The following is a 19,875-nucleotide window of genomic DNA, read 5'->3' as shown; positions in this document are numbered from 1 at the left end:
TATAGATAATAATTCAAAATAATATTAAAAAGTATATTACACTATATAGGTTGTTTTACTAATCGATTGCTATTATAACACCATTATCCAGACTTCTTCTTTTTCTTTCACCCTGTCACGATCCAGCGTTGGGGCATAGGGCAAGGACAAGCTTGCGCCACTTCCCTCGATCCATCGCCAACTCCTGCGCCTCTAAAATATTCATAATCATGAAATATTCCTTATGGAAAATAGAGATCCCAGGTTAATGAGTGATATTAATGGTAAAAGAATAAATATTTGCTAGTATTTTAAAGGATTTTAAATGAACTTAAGCAGATGTAGAATGAAAAGTATTAAAATAAAAATCGGCCTTCGGGTGGACAAATTGTATTAATGTATTGATGGCAGCATAGCCTGAAGAAAATGTGTCGGAAAGGTTTTCATTATTTCCGACCATGTCCGATCCTAATATGATCATATGGACCTCCACAGAGTAGAGGTTTGTGTTAACAGATTTTGTTTTTACGAGAAATGGATGTCAGCCACTCGCTCAACCTATTAGGTCCATACCCTGACTCACACACAAATTGAAAAACAATATGTATACTTGCCAGACCTAGGTTTCAAACCTGGGACCCACGGCGTTATAGTCCAACGCTTAAGACGCTAATAATCCATCTGTGCTTGCATACATAAACCATAAATCTATTGTGGAGCTTCATAATGTTGATGGAGTTGTGAGGACACTAAATGTGTATACGAGAATAAGACAGTATAGTGTATCTTATAATAGGACATTTTTGAATAGTTTTGAAACCCTCACAATTTAGACCACGTTTATCCACCAAAACCGTATACGGTTATATTACGCCAAACGGCATACGGAACGGATGATTTGGGTTTATGGAAATTTTGTACATAAATATCTGGCTGTGGCCAGAATGCCTCTACCATAAGTTGAAACCGATTGCCAAATTTGACTGATTGTTATACTTGTTTTCTTCCGTGTTTCATTATAATTGAGTGAATTATTTTGATTATTTTCCAATCGTATTATCTATTTTACTATTGATACTATAATAACTGCTTAATTTTATTCAATCATGACTACTTTATATATCCTAAACTTTGCTTTCGAAAATGAAACTAAACTATAACTCCTCAAATTTCGTAAAAGTGATGACGCTTTTGAAAATAAACAAGAGTTACATTAGAGTTTAGCAAAGACACATCAGATGCAGATTAATAGGGATCCTTATACCAGCAGAGACACCTAGCGGAAAAATACAAAGCTTGAAATTTGAGACATTTGTTTGATAATTTACAATTTCAACTGTAAATTAATTAAAACTGAAAACATTAAAAAGAAAAATTGTGAATTTATTACATATTTACGTACACTGTTAACATACGTTATTATTACATTATATTTTATGGTCATATTTATTATTTAAAAATGGTTTATTAAGTTTTCAATTTTTCATCGTTTAGATTTTTGACTAATTCTTCGTTTTATATTTTTTATAATTATTTTAAAAAACATCGATTTTAATAAAAATATAACTGTATACCTTGAAATTATTTTTATTTAAGTATATAAAATTTTATTTTAGGTACGGTCCCAATATTTAAGCTCAATGTCACTGTAGCTACTGTAATGTCATGACGTTTACAACAGAACTGAGATCAATTTATACTAGTGTGATTAAGAAATAAACGTAATTTTTTGTTGTGAAACTATTTTGAATGTAACATTTTAATGTTTTGCTGTGATTGCTTAGCTAATATTGTGAAAATATTAACTTTTTAACATCAAAATTATAAGTGCCCGTTATAGGAATTTTTAAAAGGTAAAATTTTATCGATTTTATTTAATTTCTAGATATTATAAAATACTTATTTGTAAATGTATTATGACATATATAATGATATTTCATCACAATTGAGTTAAATAAGACTATTGCCAAATAACCTATCATGTTTATACTACATAATATATTTGTTATTTTTTTCAGCATAACTTCACCCATACAATGGTAATTTTAATATGAGTGTAAATCAGAGAACTCAGAAATAATGGGAATTGAAATACCCAACCGGTAAGGCTACGCAAGCAACCGATCTCGAGTAAGGTAAACTTTAACCGCGTGTTCAGAAAACGTCACTCTAAGCTTGTGCGTCGGCCTGACAACTGCTCTCAGAGCTCTCGGTTTTATGTCCATTTAAAATTGAAAATGGCAATATATTCAATAAAAGGTTGTAGTAGCGATACAAATATGAAAAATAAAACAAATAGCGCAACTACATTTCACAAGAAAGCATATTTTTATTTTGAATATATATGTCAATATCTTAACATCCATTAAAATTTATTTTACGCATGGTATTTGACGTTACGCACAAGCAATATTACATATATTTGGAAAGTGGGACGCACACCATTGTATGCATATAATACGTGTGTTTTGTTTAGATAACAGGGCCGCATTTCAGACAGGGAATATTAGATACTTACTTAATATTTATTATAATCAATTATACATAACTGTTTTCATTTATCATAATGATTTCTACAGTTGCATATGCAATATTCATTTTAAACATAAAACGAAGAGATAAACACACTAATTACATAGTACAAAGTTTAACGATTTCAAATATTTTGTGAATAATTAATGATATTATACTATTGACTTTTGGCATAACAGATGTCCACGGGACCAAGTACGGCGTACGACTTGGACTTGGAACTCATCATCAGGGATGGAAGGCCAGTGCTTTATGCACTGCACCAGGAGAGCCGCCGATTATGAATTTAAAAAAACAAACACATGGCTAGCTATATTATTCCAAATTTTAAAACTACGTCAACATACCTTATCTCCATCGGCAATTTGACATAGCCATGATCATTTTATCATTCCAAATAGGTACCTTGTTTTGGATACCCATCTCGATTGAATAAATCGTGTATAATATTTTATTATTTATGTCCGTACCGTCGTTTTTCATATTTGTATACGAAAAATGAATAGCGTGTAAATAGATCTAGAGCTTCCAACCCTGTTTTCACTGAAACCTGCTAACCGGGTAACCGCGGATATGTAAACTAACCGAAAACCGGGTAAAATTATTAGTAGGTATATAAACAACTAAAGAGACAAACAGCGAAAATAGCGTGTGAAAGCTTTTTCATAAACGTCGCGTCGTAACAAATAATCAACAACTCAGTCTTACGCTCAAGTAATAAAATCGCCTGCCTAAATTACTTTATTACTTACTTACCCTTTAAATGGCTTACTTTTATTGTTATTGATATAGTGTTAGTCAAATTCCATAGAATAAATAATAACGCGGCGGTCTTTAAGGATTAAGCGTGGCTCAGATATCCCACGGCAAATCTGTGGAATATCGACAACTGCATTGGGTTTTTTGCTTAATCCCCTAAATTGAGTAGGTACACGTCTTGTCTTGCCCGTAAATATTTTTTTTGAATAAAAATATTTTGTAAATAAGCAACCTAACCGCTAACCGGATAGTAAGTAATTTTTCTCAGGTTAATAATAATTTGAAGCCCTACTACATGGAAACCATCATTTTTGTTTATTAGTTTAATTTTTCAACCCACACCATTAATAAAATGTGTATTTGATGGATGACACTAAGTAAGGTATAAGACAAAAATGTATACTTTCTGTTAATATATTATTATAAATGCGATTAATGTTATATATATTTAGAATTACCTGTTGTATGTAAATATTGCTGTACTTAGCTTGTTATTACTTAACCTTATAATATTATGTGACGTATAAGTTGAATGGGATTTTTATAATTATATTTAATATTTTTCATAATTATTCTGCACAATGTGTTATTTATGTTCATTCATTTCATATAAATATACTTTCTACAAAATCCAATTAATATCCTTTTTTCAATTTCTAGAAAGTATATTCCTAATTAATTGTGTGTGAAATTAATAAGTATGTATGTTAATTTAAAAACGCGTTAAAACACTTAATATGTAAGTATTTAAAATATCGTAGTATATTCTTGGGTTTTCACCGTGTCTCCTTCTTCCTTCTTTACTCGGCGTTCGGGCTCGTTGCAGAGGCCATTATCAAGAGATATGTTTTATGATGAAATGTAGTGTATGTATGTGAATGTAAACGTTGATCTAAGAATGTCAAAATGAATCCAATTATCTAAGAGCAAACATTGCTCGAATATTAGATTTTGCTGATAGTGCCGGAAGCCATGACGTTTTTAACCGTAATCCATCATCCCTATTGATATTTTCAGGGTTTCTGTAGATTTCAATGGCCTCCTTTACCAATCGTGCGAAATATCCTTTATTCCCACCCAATATCTTGGTCTCAAAGTCAAATTTGTGCCCTGTATCCATCAAGTGCTTGGCAATTGCCGACATCGTGTAATGTTTAAGTCGGTATGCTCTCTCGTGTTCACTCACACGCTTCTTTACCGTTCTAGAAGTCTGGCCTATATACTTTTTTGGGCATCCACGACAGCTTAGCTGGTATACACCTGCCAAGTCCAAAGGTTGTGAGTCCTTTACTGGTCTTAACATATTTCGGACCTTTGTCGACGTTGAGAATATTGTTTCAATATTATGCTTCCGAAGTATCCTGGTGGTGTTTTTGATATAAGGTAGATATGCTCGGCCTTTGAGCTGTATCTCTTCCTCCTGACTGACCGGGCTAAGGTTGATTATGCTTCTGGTGGCTTTTTGGATCATATTGTGAGAATATCCGTTTGCTTGAAGAGCCTTTGATACTTGAGATATCTCGGATTTTAAATACGAAAATTCGCAGATACGCCGAGCTCTTGTCATCAAAGTCGAAATCAGACCCATTTTTTGAGCAGGGTGATGGTGAGAAGAAGCATGTAAATAACGATTGGTATGAGTTGGTTTCCGATAGACTCTGTGTCCTAGAGAACCATCTAATTTTCTGATAACTTCCACGTCAAGAAATGGTAGAGCTCCGTTTTGTTCAATCTCCATCGTGAATTTAATCATCGAATGTAGATTGTTTAAATGGGCCAAAAACTCATTTAGAGCTTCTATACCATGAGGCCATATTAAAAAGGTATCATCGACATACCGTAACCACCACGAAGGTTTTAATCTACACGTGTCAAGAGCTGTCTGTTCAAAATTTTCCATGAAAAAATTCGCAACCACGGGAGATAGAGGGGACCCCATAGCGACTCCTTCGGTTTGTTCAAACACTTTGCCCTGAAAGCTAAAGTAGCTTGACTTGAAAAAGTCCAGTCATTTCTGCGGAGAAAACTTCACCTATTAATTTTAGGGTATCATCCAGGGGGACATTTGTGAATTGTGATTCTACATCAAAGCTTACTAAGAGGTCAGTAGGCTTTACAGTCATATCAGCTAATAATTTTACAAAATGTGTTGAATCCTTAACCCATGATGCGGTGGCGTTGGTATGTGGTTGCAAAAGGGACGCCAGATATTTCGAAAGTCTATACGTGGGAGAGTCGATTGCGCTAACTATCGGTCGAAGTGGGCAGTCAGGCTTGTAAATCTTGGGTAACCCATATATCCCAGAAGGCTTCAGCGCTTTAATGAATCCGTGAAATAGATAATCGGATTCATTTTGACATTCTTAGAGCAACGTTTACATTCACATACATACACTACATTTCATCATAAAACATATCTCTTGATAATGGCCTCTGCAACGAGCCCGAAACGTCAAGTAAAGAAGGAAGAAGGAGACACGGTGAAAACCCAAGAATAACTTACGATAAAAAACAACCGTGAAAGCCTCAAACATTGTATAACAAACCTTTATGGGGAGGAGGTTTACTTTTCAACACGCCGATTGGACACTCTTCGACAACGTAGAGAGCACCTTTTATGTACGTTGGCCTTTCTAAAACGTTGTCGAGTGGACCAAACAATACCATCATTTAATCACATCAAAACACATTTCTCATCAAAGAAAGCAGACAGGGTCTGCAGACAAGCGGAAGCTGCACTGCTTAGAGAAAGGATTCAATTCACTAGAAAGTAAATCTTTCTAATGAAAAGTAGTCATCAATAATGCGGCTCTGTGCGTGCTGCAAAGGTCATTTTTTGTGCGTCCACACATTTACTCACACTTCTAAAATCCTGCTTCACTTTGAACCGTTTGCAGGATAGGAGATGAGAGTTCTATTTATTTTCTTTTTTATTTTCTTTTCTGTGGTGTAAATAGTAAAATAAACGAGACAGTCAAACGCAAAGGAAAACCAAATTTATTTAATGACATTTCCTGCCTACACCAGTCATCTGTTGAAACCTTTTGACGTAGGAGTCTATGAATCATTGAAAAGTAATTAGGAACAAATTTTGGATCAATACACTTTGGACCATCCACGTGAAAAGCCCTACAGATATAATATTTATGAACTCGTTAATCCTGCATTTATGAAGAGTTTCTACATCAAATCATTCAGAAAAGCTGGTGCATGTCCATTCAATGATGACGTTGTATCTTTTGAAGCCTTGTTTCTTTCGCAACTTACAGAAAGAACAATAATTAGTTCTCTTAAAGCTTCGCATAGCTAAGATCAAGCTGAAGATATTGGAAACCTACTCAGAATAGCAAATGCTCCAAAATCTGCAACTCGTCAAATAAAAAGAGGATTAATCCTCCAAGCGTCTTACTCTACTGCCAGAAATAGTGGGCATAAGTTCACATGTTCCAGATAACCAAACAACTGGCCCGTCAGGACTTCAAAAGCAACTTTCTGCAATCATAAATGATAATGACTGGTTGTACGGCTTTTGCCATAGAAGATATTCTGATGATGCCAGACAGAAAAGTGGTGCGTCATGGATTCAGTGTTCATTTTACTATGTTCATTACCATGTACGCTGCCAAAACGAGTCCACAGAAGACGATATTTTCATGTGTGATATATGCAGTGAACCCATGAATTCGGATAATGGTGAATAGTACTGATAAACGAAATATTTTTTTAAATACTTGTATACTTGATCATAGTCCCAAAATACCTAACCCCCTATTGCCAAATTACGTATCATATTGCTAAATTACCTAGCCATTGATGATTCATTAATAAGTTTAATATTACGTTTAAACAAATAAATTTATCAATATTTCTTTTATTCATATATTTTTAACGTTATAATCTTTATGGCATTCGTTAAAAAGAATAAAACTTTATTTTAAAGTGTTAATTTTCTTCATTTAATCAAATTACTGCCAAGTTACATTACCTTACCTACAATGTACTAATTAATACAGTTGAAATTGTAAATTATCAAAAAAATGTCTCAAATTGCCAGTTTCGTATTTTTTTGCTAGGTACCTTTGCTGGTATAAGGAACCTACTTAATGAAAACCTGACTAATATACATATGAATTTAATATTTCAAGTCATGTGTGATTACTTTATACATATTAAATGGGTATACTATCATGATAAGCATTTGCTTTTTATTTGTTTACCTTCCATGTTAAGTTAATAGTAGTCATGTAATTCTTAAGAGATTTCCTATATATTGTAATAATTATAATATTCAATAACATTTATTCAGCATTCGGATTATCTGGCCATAATGATAAATAAACTTATAATGTAAGAAATAATAACTTTATAAAATATTTATTACTAGCGACAAAATGCAAAGTGACTCGTGCATCGTTTTTGTTTGACACATTATGTAGCTCCATAGACACCAAAGTTGTCAAAAAGTGACCGTAGAGAAAAATACTCCACTGTTTCTGTACAAGGAGTACTTAATCTAAATATGCGAGCATATCTAAATACCGTGATTTGAATGGAGCACTCGTACACAATTATTGGATGAACACTTTTTATAATATGGTAATAAACGGTTATAGTTATGGCTTAAGGTGACACGGTAATATAAGCAATATGATAGCCAATTACTTACCAGTTCTAGTATTGGTGTCAAGGTTATGATTTTGTAATTCATTAAAATCTTTCGGCAATAACTGTATTTAAAAAATTAAACAGTGGATTTTGGAACTTTATCTGGCTATATCTACAGTCACAGTTGACTGTAAAGTTTGACTTTAAAAGAATCCAGTGGAAAGTTACCCGAATTGAAGCGACGTATTTGAAAATAAATATAAAGGTTACTTTGATATTATTTTTTGTTTTAGAAGCGCTGTGTAAAAAATAGTGGTTTTAGGAACTGTAATAACTTGTTTCATTGCAACTTGTTTATGATGACCCAATGGAATTTTCTGAAATTTTATCACTCAACGTGACATTGGATAAGACATCGGAAGATAGGTCATATTGTGTAGAAGATTTTTAAACTCAAATCTTTATTTAATCGGCTTAAAACGTAATAATTAATAATCGTTTTACAAACTAAATACATTGATAAATTAACTGAAGTTTATTTTAGTTAGCCTCAAAATCTGACTGCATCATATCGTGGTATATGTAGGGGTGAGGTGGATTAGCATTGTTTGTACACATAAGGCACCCCCAGAGACAGCCACTACATATAACGGGGATGGCTAAACATTAGTCGGCGCCCCATAAATTTAGCCTATATCCAAAGCAAGCAAGCATTGTTTGTAAATTGCGCAAAATACAATTAATAAATTCAGCTGGTAATATATCGATGACTCAGTTCCATAGTGCTAAAACTAAGACTTAGTAGTTTTGAGTAATGGCTTATCAAAGTTTTGACTCACCTAAACTGACTTGTAGAAAAGTGATAAAAACATCGGCTCTATGAGGACAACTAGTTATTTTTTCGAGTTTTTTTTTGTGGGACTGAAGAGGAGCGATATACAAATATAATGGTTAACATATTATTATCTCAAAACTTGAAATTTTTGACTTATCGTACTATGAGACATATAAATCTTGTTTTAAATGCCAGCGAAAATGTTGTGGGCTTTAATGTAAATGCATAATAGGTAATATAAAATTATAACCGACAACACTGACAGTAACCGTCGTAAGAAATTGTCATATGCAATTTATCAGAATACCAATCTAATCTCCGTTAGACTAGTTACTAGTTAGCAACTAATTTGGTATATAATTATATAAAGGTATAAATAATAATTTAAAAATATGTATTTCTGTATTGATATTATATATAGGTCTCACTAGAGGTTTACAGAGATCAAACGTCTCAATAAATGCTACCTTCTAAGTACACGCTGTGACAATATTTTCTTATTGCTTTCTCCATAGTTTGCCTCATGAGATGGATGTGATCTATGGTAGATCTGTTTGGTCGGAAGCCGCATTGGTATTCTCCCAGGATTTCCTCACCATAGTTATTATTATAGTACTTGCATAATATTATAGATGCATGAAGATGCCTAATAAATTTCAGGGGTGAAACAGGCAAACTTCGCACATAAAGACGCGGGCGCCTCTGCTCCCAGGTGGAAGAAAATTTCCCCCAAAGTCACTTGCAATAAAACCAGTAGGTGTGTACTGCATTGATTCTGTTTTATATTATAAAAGGGATGTATATAACGTAAAGCGTGTATGTCCACATGAGTTGTTCTACAAATTCTAAGTGACAAATACGAGGGTTCGCCTGCCGTCTGTATCAGATCAACTAGAAAATACTGCAAATAAAAAGCTTTATGGCCACTTTTCCAGACAAAAAACAGACTATACCACATGTAATAAATATTTATCTCCATTTTCTACTCTTTATTTCAATATATTATTATTATTTAATTTAAAAAAAAAACATTTTTTTTATCAAATTATAATATTACTAGCTGACCCGGCAAACGTTGTTCTGCCATATAAATTATTTCTAGTGAATATTTTGGTTGTTAAATAAAAAATAACGAATGTATCGTAAGTGTGTGGGGATGGGATCTATGACAGAAAGAGGAATAGAGCGCTGTAGATGATGACCACAGATAAAAACAAAAAAACATCAACCATTCATTTTCTCAATTCAAAATGAGTAATGATGTTCATAATGAATGAATTACCTGTGACAGGATCTCGTTGTTTAATGTTTATGCAATATCCGTCTTGTCCCTTCCAGAAAATTAGCGGATATTGGAGAGCGTCCTATGAACGGTGTGTGTCAGCGATTAACTCCAGATTATTGCTTCTTCTTTGAATCACGATTTCTCGCGTCGATGTGCGGTCGCCAACCATGATTCCAGCAATGTCGTTAACAACAGTCGCATTGAATCGACGTACGTGCTCTCCAGCTGGTGTTTTATCAGGATTGATGACAATGGCGTGATTGTCACTTTGCAATTCGTGCATGTGTGCTTTGAAGAATTTCAATAATTCATTGTGCTCATTCAACAGGGCGTCCAGTTCGCCGACGATGCGCCTGGCATTAGGCGAATTGAGGCTATTGTAGCCGCAACGTGCATCCACATAATTGATGTCCTCACCGCCGCGCCCATGAAGTAGATTTGTAAAAATGTATGTGGTTCGTTTGGTATTGGCAGCAATGAGCCTACTTTGTGGTATACTTGGCCTTTGATTTTGAACGTAGAATGGAATTGTTGACCATTTGCCGCAGTATTGTGAACTATTTCTGTTGCTTCGGACGAAGTCATTTGGAAGCATGAATTGAATGTGCGAATGGACTTCAGGAACAGGTTTGAATCTGGGACCGTGCCGATGAGCAAGCCGTTCAATGGTTCTGGTGGTATCTCAATTTCTGGTAGTTTCACTTTTTCTGATGCGCAACACATCCCGGCTGACTCATGTTTGAATTTGAGCGCATGACAATGGGGACATTTTTGTCCATAGCACCAATCAGCACTTTCGGATGAGCGGAATATTCAATATCTGGCTCGTACTTGAATGCGAGACGAAGGAACGAAGCGGATGTAAATGTTCGATGTACTTGTTGGCGTTGTCGGTCATTTGCTCTGCGTGTGTTAACTATGAACTGGCGCGCTTGGCTCCGTTCCAATTGTCGTTGTTGATTTCGTTCAGCTCGTGCCTCTTGTGATTGAGATGTACGCAATTTCAACATGCTTACACGCACGTTCTTGTTATCTTGTTGGATTTGTTCGTCTGTTCTTTCTGCTCTACTATTTTGCATGTTTGTTGCTTTATTCGTTCGGCGGCTCAAATGGCCCCCCTTGCGTCTTGCTGGCATTGTGCAATGTAATAAATGCTCATAAAAATAGATAAATTAAAATAAATCGTCCAAAATTTTGCACGCACTGCGTTGTGATATGCCGAATGAAATGTCAAAATGACGCGACGCTTTTCTTGAATTCTTCTCGGACGTAGCGCCATCTGTCATTCAAAACATAAATAATTTCGTTCTGTTTGAAATACGAACGACGGTTAAATTTGTTCATACAAAAATAATAAAATCGCGATTAAAAAATGGGAGGGTGGGGGTAGGAGAGTGAAAATTTGGGGTTATACGTATTTTTTTATGCCAAATAATAAAAAAAAATACAAAAAAAAATTGTCAAAAAATAAAAAGAAAATTTTTCTGGATAGAGATACAATTATCACCTAGCGGTATGAAATATACTTGTTGACCTATTCTCATACCTAAAAAATATACATAAAAAAAATCATTAAAATCGGTTGAGCCATTTTGGAGGAGTTCGACCACAAACGAGATTTTTATATATATAGAGATTACATTTTAAAATATTCTCGTACGTTAACCATCCCTTTACGATACTAATATCTTCCGTCCATTCCAGTGATGCCAATATTACAGTAGTACGTAAAAGGAAAATGCTTTTATTGAAAACATAATTAAGTCTAATAAGGCTTAACATCATTATTTGCAATTTTTTATATCTATAAAATGATCAAACATGCATCAAAGCATAATTATTGTCATACGAATATTTCTATACATTCATACAGCCAACAAGCCATAATGCTATCTCGATCTCACGCCTTATTTTTATATCTCTCTTTTAAGTACGTCTCTCTTTGTCGCATATACTTTTAGATCTATCCCTTTTAGTTCGTAATTTGATGTATGCAATGCGAATTTATAAATTTATTACAGGTATCTATCAAATATATATATATATACTCAATAATGCTATCGATTTTGAAAATAATAACATTTTAATTAGATGTACCTAATGTTGATGATTCTAGGAATAGCAAACATAATATTATGAAGATGACGAAATTAAATACTTGAATTGTTGTTTTTATTAAATAAAAACAACAATACAATGCAGTTCCACTATGAATTGAAAGTTAACAAAATAAAAGAAATTAAATATTTGAAGGTGACATTACACATTACAGTAACGAGATTATTAAAAACAATTCGAAAATAATATAGGCTCACTAATAGAAAAACAGTGAACCTGGGATCTATAAACACTCAAATAGTCTGTCATATACCTAATTTACTCTATCAAATATATATACTCAATAATGCTATCGATTTTGAAAATATTAACATTTTAATTAGATGTACCCGATGTTGATGATTCTAGGAATAGCAAACATAATATTATGAAGATAACGAAGTTAAATATTTGAAGGTGACATTACATATTACAGTAATGAGAGTATTAAAAATAATTCGAAAATAATGTTATAGGCTCACTAATAGAAAAACAGTGAACCTAGGATATATAAACACTCAAATAGTCTGTCATATACCTAGTTCACTCTTAAAGTACAATATGTAAGTATATAGTTCATTCACATTATTCATAAATATAGTACACATTTATAGTTCACTCATGTAATTCATTCATATACAAATAAATGGTGTTATATTGACGAACTCACACAAATTGGAAAGTACCGAGAGGTTTGCGTAGTATTAAAACTACAGTAACTACAATAAATCGGCCATAATAGAGAAGACAATATAATATAAACCATTACGGAGCAAAACTTATTACGTATGTAGTACAAGAAGGCGCCGCATTTCTTGATATAAGAATTTTTTTAATTGGTACCTACAATTGTAGCTTAAAAGAATTATTTAGGGCAGCAGCCAAAAATGTGAACATCGCCCCAATTTTCTATATGTAATTTAAGTTGCGGGATTTCAATAAAATATAATCTGTACTACATACAACGGTACGTATGTAATTAATTATTAACATATTATTATTTACTGTATCAGAAGCAATAATGTTAACATTAGCAATTTATATATATACAATTTAATTTAATAGTATTAATTTATTTTAGTAATAGATATTCATACTATTATCGTTGACATTGCGTACTTTTTGTCTCACATTGAGAGCGAAATGGCAGGATCTTTACGCTCGATAAAATATTGTGTTCACAAAATATTTTCGTTTCACTGTTGGCTATGTTCAAAAGACGTCTACTAGTCTGGGCTATGACGTCAAAATTTTACATGAACGTAAGTACCTAATATTCCCAAACTTATAGCTCATCACCAATTGATGGGTCCTGTGATACTCTCGATTAAGACCGAGGGTGGTACGGGGCGGGTTTGGTGAAGGGAGTTTAACTTCAATGTCGAATGTGGACTAGTTGGCAGCATTGGCTTAACCTTGACAAGGAGTGAGGGGGTTAAGGGGGATGTAACCATACTCCTCTTGTTTGTTTGATATTATCTGTACTTGTACGGTAAAAAGTGAGATAACTTAATTAAATTTGTATTTAATCATTAGTGTCTACTTGGAAATTTATAACGTATTATTTAAATAGTTTTAGTATATACCTAATTTATTTATTGCTGGATCTTCAATCAAGAGTGGATCTTAACCGCCTTTTGTAGATGAATTTAAAAAAATACGAGTAATAATTATTAGCCAGTAACTGAAACAGAAAATCCATTAATATACTTATACTTACATTTAATACAGCCACTTTCGAAACTCGATTCTAAATATAAGTATATTTTTTACACTAATACTTTTACTGGCTTATTTCTGTTTATTCGTTTTAATCAGAATTTCAATTTTTTGATTATAAGTACTAGAATATATTTCAGCAATAGAACAGTTTTACATTAAAAATTATATGCAATTAATATATTTCCCTAAATAGTATAAGATCCCTCACACACTTGTATTGTATAGCGGAGATACTCAGTTCAGGTTTTTCCATGCATTAATACGAAATAATATATAAGTAATGAATATGTTACGGCGAACGTGCAAATTTGACTTTTACATGAAATAAGCAAAATTTTGCCTAATTCATGTAATAGTCAAGCCCGTTGGATTATTCATGAATTAGGTATATTATCTGCCGATTGCGTGAATTCGCCAGGGTGTGGAATTCTTAAAATTGTCAACATGGTTTTATTAGTTATAATTGAACATAATATAATATTATTATTATTATTGGGTAAGGTTAGGTTTTGTAATTCTGAATTCAACTGAATGTCCATTTTGAGGTTAGCTGACAAGTGTCAACAAACTACCAAATCATACTATCACAAACAAACAATCGACCATTGCACAATTAATACCCAAGCACGAATCAAATCGCGAAAATACCTTTTAATAAAATTCTTCCGTTATCATATTATAGTTCTAGATTTTTTAGGGTATAGAAAATGGATATTAACGTAATTGTAGTTATTAATTGGTTTATTTTTATATAGGTAATCAATGACATTTGACACATTTGGTTAGTTTGATTAGTTGCAAAAAACACCACCGGAGCGTTACTACCTAATTTGCCCAATGCATGAAATAGGCAGAAAAATTACTGCCGAATACACGCACTTATCAGATATTTTGCCTAATTCATGAATAAGGCAACGGGCTTGCATTTTTCATGATTAAGGTAAAATTTTGCCCATTTCATGAAATACTTGATCAATTTCGCACATTCGGCGTAACACATATAATAAGTCACACGCAATAAAGATGTGCGCTGAACGGTAAACTCATGACTGCCTCCGACTGTCGGCAACGTGTTTATTGCGTTTCACGTACATTTACACTAAACTAATCTAATTACCATGTTTCTTCTCACCGCATGCTAATAGCATCTGTCAATCGGCCATTACTTAAAAACAACAGTGTTTTAAGGCCGTCTGTATACTTAATAATTACTATTGGCATTAAGGGGGGACATGCTCGTCGAAGGTCAAAATTGAGTTTTTATTGTATTTTCAAACCATGATCCTGGACACTCCTTAAACGTTGTAGATAATCTATTTATATAATTTTGAAGCCTTATTATCTTTTAGAGTTATTTTAAACATTTGATGACTGCATGAAGTATTTTTGTTACATAAAATAGTATTCTTTTAAACCTCTCGCTCTAATGTTTTAGAATATAGTCATATTTCGGTACAGAACTGTGCAGTGGTGTTAAGATTTTTTACATTTATTAATTTTTAAACGCATTTATAAAACCATTAGTATAATTTATTACGAGATAATTTTTGTAAAATATTCACGATAAAGAATTATATTGATAATCTCTGTGATCCCAAATTTGACAAGAATAAGGCATTTCATTATTCAAAAAATCGGCAAGATTAACACATTTGAAGATGATTCTAAAGATACTTATTATAAGCTATGTTTTTGACCATTCAAGTGTGATAAAGATCTTATGAATAATGATTGCTTTATAATAATTATTGACCTAAGAATAGGTTAGTGTTTTTTTGAAATACGCCATTTCTTTTGGCATTCCCCAGTAGTTAAGCTACAACATACGGCCGTAGCCATAAATTGACAAACTATAATTGAAATAGGGAGTAAAATGATATTGACGCGCGTGTTTGAACATGTACCGTTTAAAAAAAAATAAAAAAAAATTCGGTAAAGTAAAACTCAATTTTGACCTTCGACGAGCATGTCCCCCCTTAATAATAGTTGATATTTACCATGCGTTGAAAAATTGCTTAAGTAAAAAGTGCCACTTGGCATCGCCGCCAAGTGGTGCTTCTGAAAACGATCATGTGAAATAGGTCTAAAGATTTTTGAAATCACTGTAAAATATTCAAACATTTCAACAAACAAAAAAATAGGTACTTATCTGCTTATAATAAGTATCTTTAGAATCATCTTCAAATGTGTTAATCTTGCCCATTTTTTGAATAATAAAATGCCTAATTCTTATCAAATTTGGGATCACAGAGATTATCAATATATTTTTTTATCGTGAATATTTTACAAAAATTATTTCGTAATAAATTATACTAATAGTTTTATAAATGCGTTTAAAAATTAATAAATGTAAAAAATCTTAACACCACTGCACAGTTATGTACCGAAATATGTCTATATTCTAAAACATTAGAGCGAGAGGTTTAAAAGAATACTATTTTATGTAACAAAAATACTTTATGCAGTCATCAAATGTTTAAAATAAATATAAAGGATAATAAGGCTTCAAAATTATATAAATAAATTATCTACAATGTTTAAGGAGTGTCCAGGATCATGGTTTGAAAATAAAATAAAAACTCAATTTTGACCTTCGACGAGCATGTCCCCCCTTAATAATAGTTGATATTTACCATGCGTTGAAAAATTGCTTAAGTAAAAAGTGCCACTTGGCATCGCCGCCAAGTGGTGCTTCTGAAAACGATCATGTGAAATAGGTCTAAAGATTTTTGAAATCACTGTAAAATATTCAAACATTTCAACAAACAAAAAAATAGGTACTTATCTGCTTATATTTATTAAGACGATACTTCAATGAAACGGCAAATAATTTTTAACTGTAGGCGCGATGAAATTTCGGACTCGCTAGCAGTCGGAGAGCGAACGTGGAGGTGTGAATACGTCAATTTGTTTCGTGATGGCGATGGGAGTATTAATTTTTAAATCGTGTAAAGATGACTAAAAACGTTACCCATTTACTTGACAAAGAAAACATTTAAATGAATATATTATTGTTGTTACTAATAGAACATGGTGTGTAAAACTCCCACCTCCGCTCCCGTTATGTATATGCAGCCACGTCATACGCGGCCGGCTAACATAACCCTTAGCGATAGTGCCCATAGAACGCGTCGAGCGGGCGAAGTCGGCGTATGAAGCGTTTATTCATAACCATAATCACACGTCTCTTGCCGCGCATTACCCTTCACCTATGTAATAAGCGGCCCAAGCAGCACAAAATAATTATTATTACAGCGTCTCTCATAACAAAGCAATACAAATATTATATTATTTCGGGTCTTGTAATTAATATTTACGACGACATTATTCAACCAGCGAAATATAGGACATGGAATAAAATTAAACAAAGACTTCTCTTTTTAAATAATTGCTTCTCGCCCGTCGATCGACGACGCCTCGAGCAGCGTGATTTTGGTAGCCGTGTTCAATGAATGGACTTCTTTGTATTTTCATTAAATCGTATCGCCGAGAAGCGAAAAACGGAGACTCATGCGGCAGGCGGGGCAGAAGGCATCGTCAAGTCCAGTGTGCGCTGGCGTATTTGATTACGTTGTATTTTCGATGATTTACGCGCCACTTGTAGAAATTTTGCGTGAGCGCCGCACTCGCTGCGTCAATGGGCTTTATGCCTTACGTGTGCCAGTTCAAAAAATTTAAGCCCTCATTTTGTCCCGAGCAGAGACGCACGGGACTGGTGATGCAACCTTGCACCGAAGTGCGAATGCATGATGTTAATTTATATGGCAACTATCAGAGTGACTTTAATTGGAAGAGTCGCAAGGGGAGTCGAAAGTGTCCCGCCCCCCGTACGCTCTGGCGAATTTAGTAAAGGCCGCAAAATTGGCTTCGGTTGCCACCATGTCCGCGTGTCCTATTGGGCCCGAATGGAGTCGGACCCGGGCAAACAACTCCGCTCGTTCGGGGACCATAAGTGGACAGTCCTACAAGACGTGCTCTGCGTCCTGCTGGCCGTGTCCACATGAGCAACCCGATCCATGTCCTGCCAAACCAAGCCCCTGCAGTTTGGCCGCAAAGTTTCCATGGCCAGTCATGAATTGACTAGTACAGTGGGTTGGCACCAGTCTCCTCGTCATGTGTCTCACCGAGACATCTGGAAAGTATTGAAAAGTCTGGCGGCCCTTAGAGGAGGCCACCCATCTCGCCTGCCATGCCGCATATGCGGTCTTGTAGACCAGCTCAGATACAGTGTTTCTGTAGCTCACGCCCTCCACCCGTCTTACTGCGGGCGTGAAGATCTCTTCACATAATTTTTGCTGTCCGTATGATTAGCTTCATTATTTTGTTTTATATACACTAGAATCATTTTTATTTTCATAATTTCCCTGTGCTCTTCTCTCCCCGGCACTTTGCAATAGAAAGTAACTTTAAACTCAGTCAAAGCTCACTCTGGGCGTAGCAACCTTAGTCCTGGGTATCTCCTCCTAGGGCACTTCCGGCCTAAAACTTAACAAGATGCTTCACATCGCCAATGTAGGGCCACGTGATACGCCCGATTAAGACCGGGTGTGGTGCGTGGCGGGTTTTGGTTTAATGGGATTAACTTCAATGCCCTCCACTCTCGATGGCGGTGTCAGAGGGACACCGGCGAGAGTTGTATTGATCCTCCTCATAAGGAGACTGATCGATCCTCTAATTTGAACGTGCAAGTCGAGGGGAAAGACCCCCGCAAGGACCACCAGAGCATCCGAAGATGTGGTTTTATAAGCCTTAGTAAGGCTAATCAGAGCAGCCCTCTGTCCGCTAAGCAGAGCTCTCTTCACAATTGTCAGCGAGGCTTTGGTGTGCCACACGCTGAAGGCATAGCCAGCGATGCCCATGAATATAGCCTCATAGGCGATTCTCAGGGCCCGAGGCTTTAGGCCCCAATTTTTGCGCGCCAGGCGAGCAATCTTCTGATATGCTGAGTTGGCTTTAGCCACAATTACTTTAGCATGCTTCGAAAAAGTCTGCTTCTCGTCCAGAACGACCCCCAGGTAGGTCACCTCTCGAGAAAACCTTATAGCAGAGTCGCCAAAGCGCACTGCGGGTGATCGCTTATTTATGTTTATCCTTGAGCTGCCCTTAAGGAGGATAGCTACCGTTTTGCCAGGTGCAAATGCAAGCTTATTAAGCTTACTCCATTTAAGGATTTTCGATAATGCATCCTTAGCTACGCGCTGGAGTGTCGGACGGCTCGACGAGCCAACTAGTAAAAGAAGGTCGTCAGCGTACGTGACGAGCGCGCAGCCCGGTGGCAGAGGTAACATCAAAACATCGTCAAAAAGTATATTCCATAGCAAAGGGCCAAGCACGGAACCCTGCGGATACCCTATGGTGGTCTCCCTTGTAAATCAATTCAGTGCTTGAGTCGTATATAACTTCCTTTTTATTAAAATAGCTTTGCATTAGGGCAAAGAGGTCCCCCGGGATCTGTCGGAGCTAAAGCTTAGATAGAATTAATGGCCACCATGCGGTGTCGAAGGCACCGGCTATGTCCAAAAAAAAGCCTGCCCACAATGACTCCTTATGAGTCCTCAACAAATTTCTGTGCAAATCTGATGGCGTCCTCAGTAGACTTGCCGGGTCTGAAGCCAAATAGCCTATCCGAGATAGGGTAGATTCTCTCAAGGTGGTCTTCTAGTCTTCTGCTGATTAACCGCTCCAATATCTTACCAAGCACTGACAGGAGAGTGATTGGACGATACGCTTTTGGGTCATGCGGTGGTCGTGTGCTCATCTTAGGCATAATCCTAAGGAGACCCTTCTTCCAACAGTCCGGAAAGATGCCCCTGCTCATGCAGTCAGCATACAGCCCGATTATCTCATGAAGTGCCCGAAGCCACGCCTTTCTGGCAATCACATTGCTGATCCCATCAGGTCCGGGGGCTTTGCCCGCCCTGAGGCCATCAAAAATTAATCCTACCTCTGAATGGGTAAGCTCAGGAGAATGGTGAGTCTCCAACGGCAAGATTGCAGATAGTCTTAGTTGACAGGTTTTGTTATCTTCATGTGCCGTAGGTATGTCCTGTGGAATTAGAGC

General features: G+C 35.3%; 1 protein-coding gene across 1 annotated transcript in view; it reads left to right on the top strand.

Moving 5' to 3' along the window:
• The window catches only part of LOC147063380 (uncharacterized), a 174,896-nt gene that overhangs the window by 57,632 nt on the left and 97,389 nt on the right, over positions 1-19,875 (top strand). The window lies entirely within an intron of this gene.

Source organism: Rhyacophila brunnea, unplaced genomic scaffold (assembly GCF_057557595.1).
Source record: "Rhyacophila brunnea isolate RB1 unplaced genomic scaffold, BYU_Rbru_1.0 scaffold_9, whole genome shotgun sequence".
Taxonomy (NCBI): domain Eukaryota; kingdom Metazoa; phylum Arthropoda; class Insecta; order Trichoptera; family Rhyacophilidae; genus Rhyacophila; species Rhyacophila brunnea.
The sequence above is the reverse complement of the archived record's forward strand: the minus strand, read 5'-3'. Positions and strand labels throughout refer to the sequence as shown.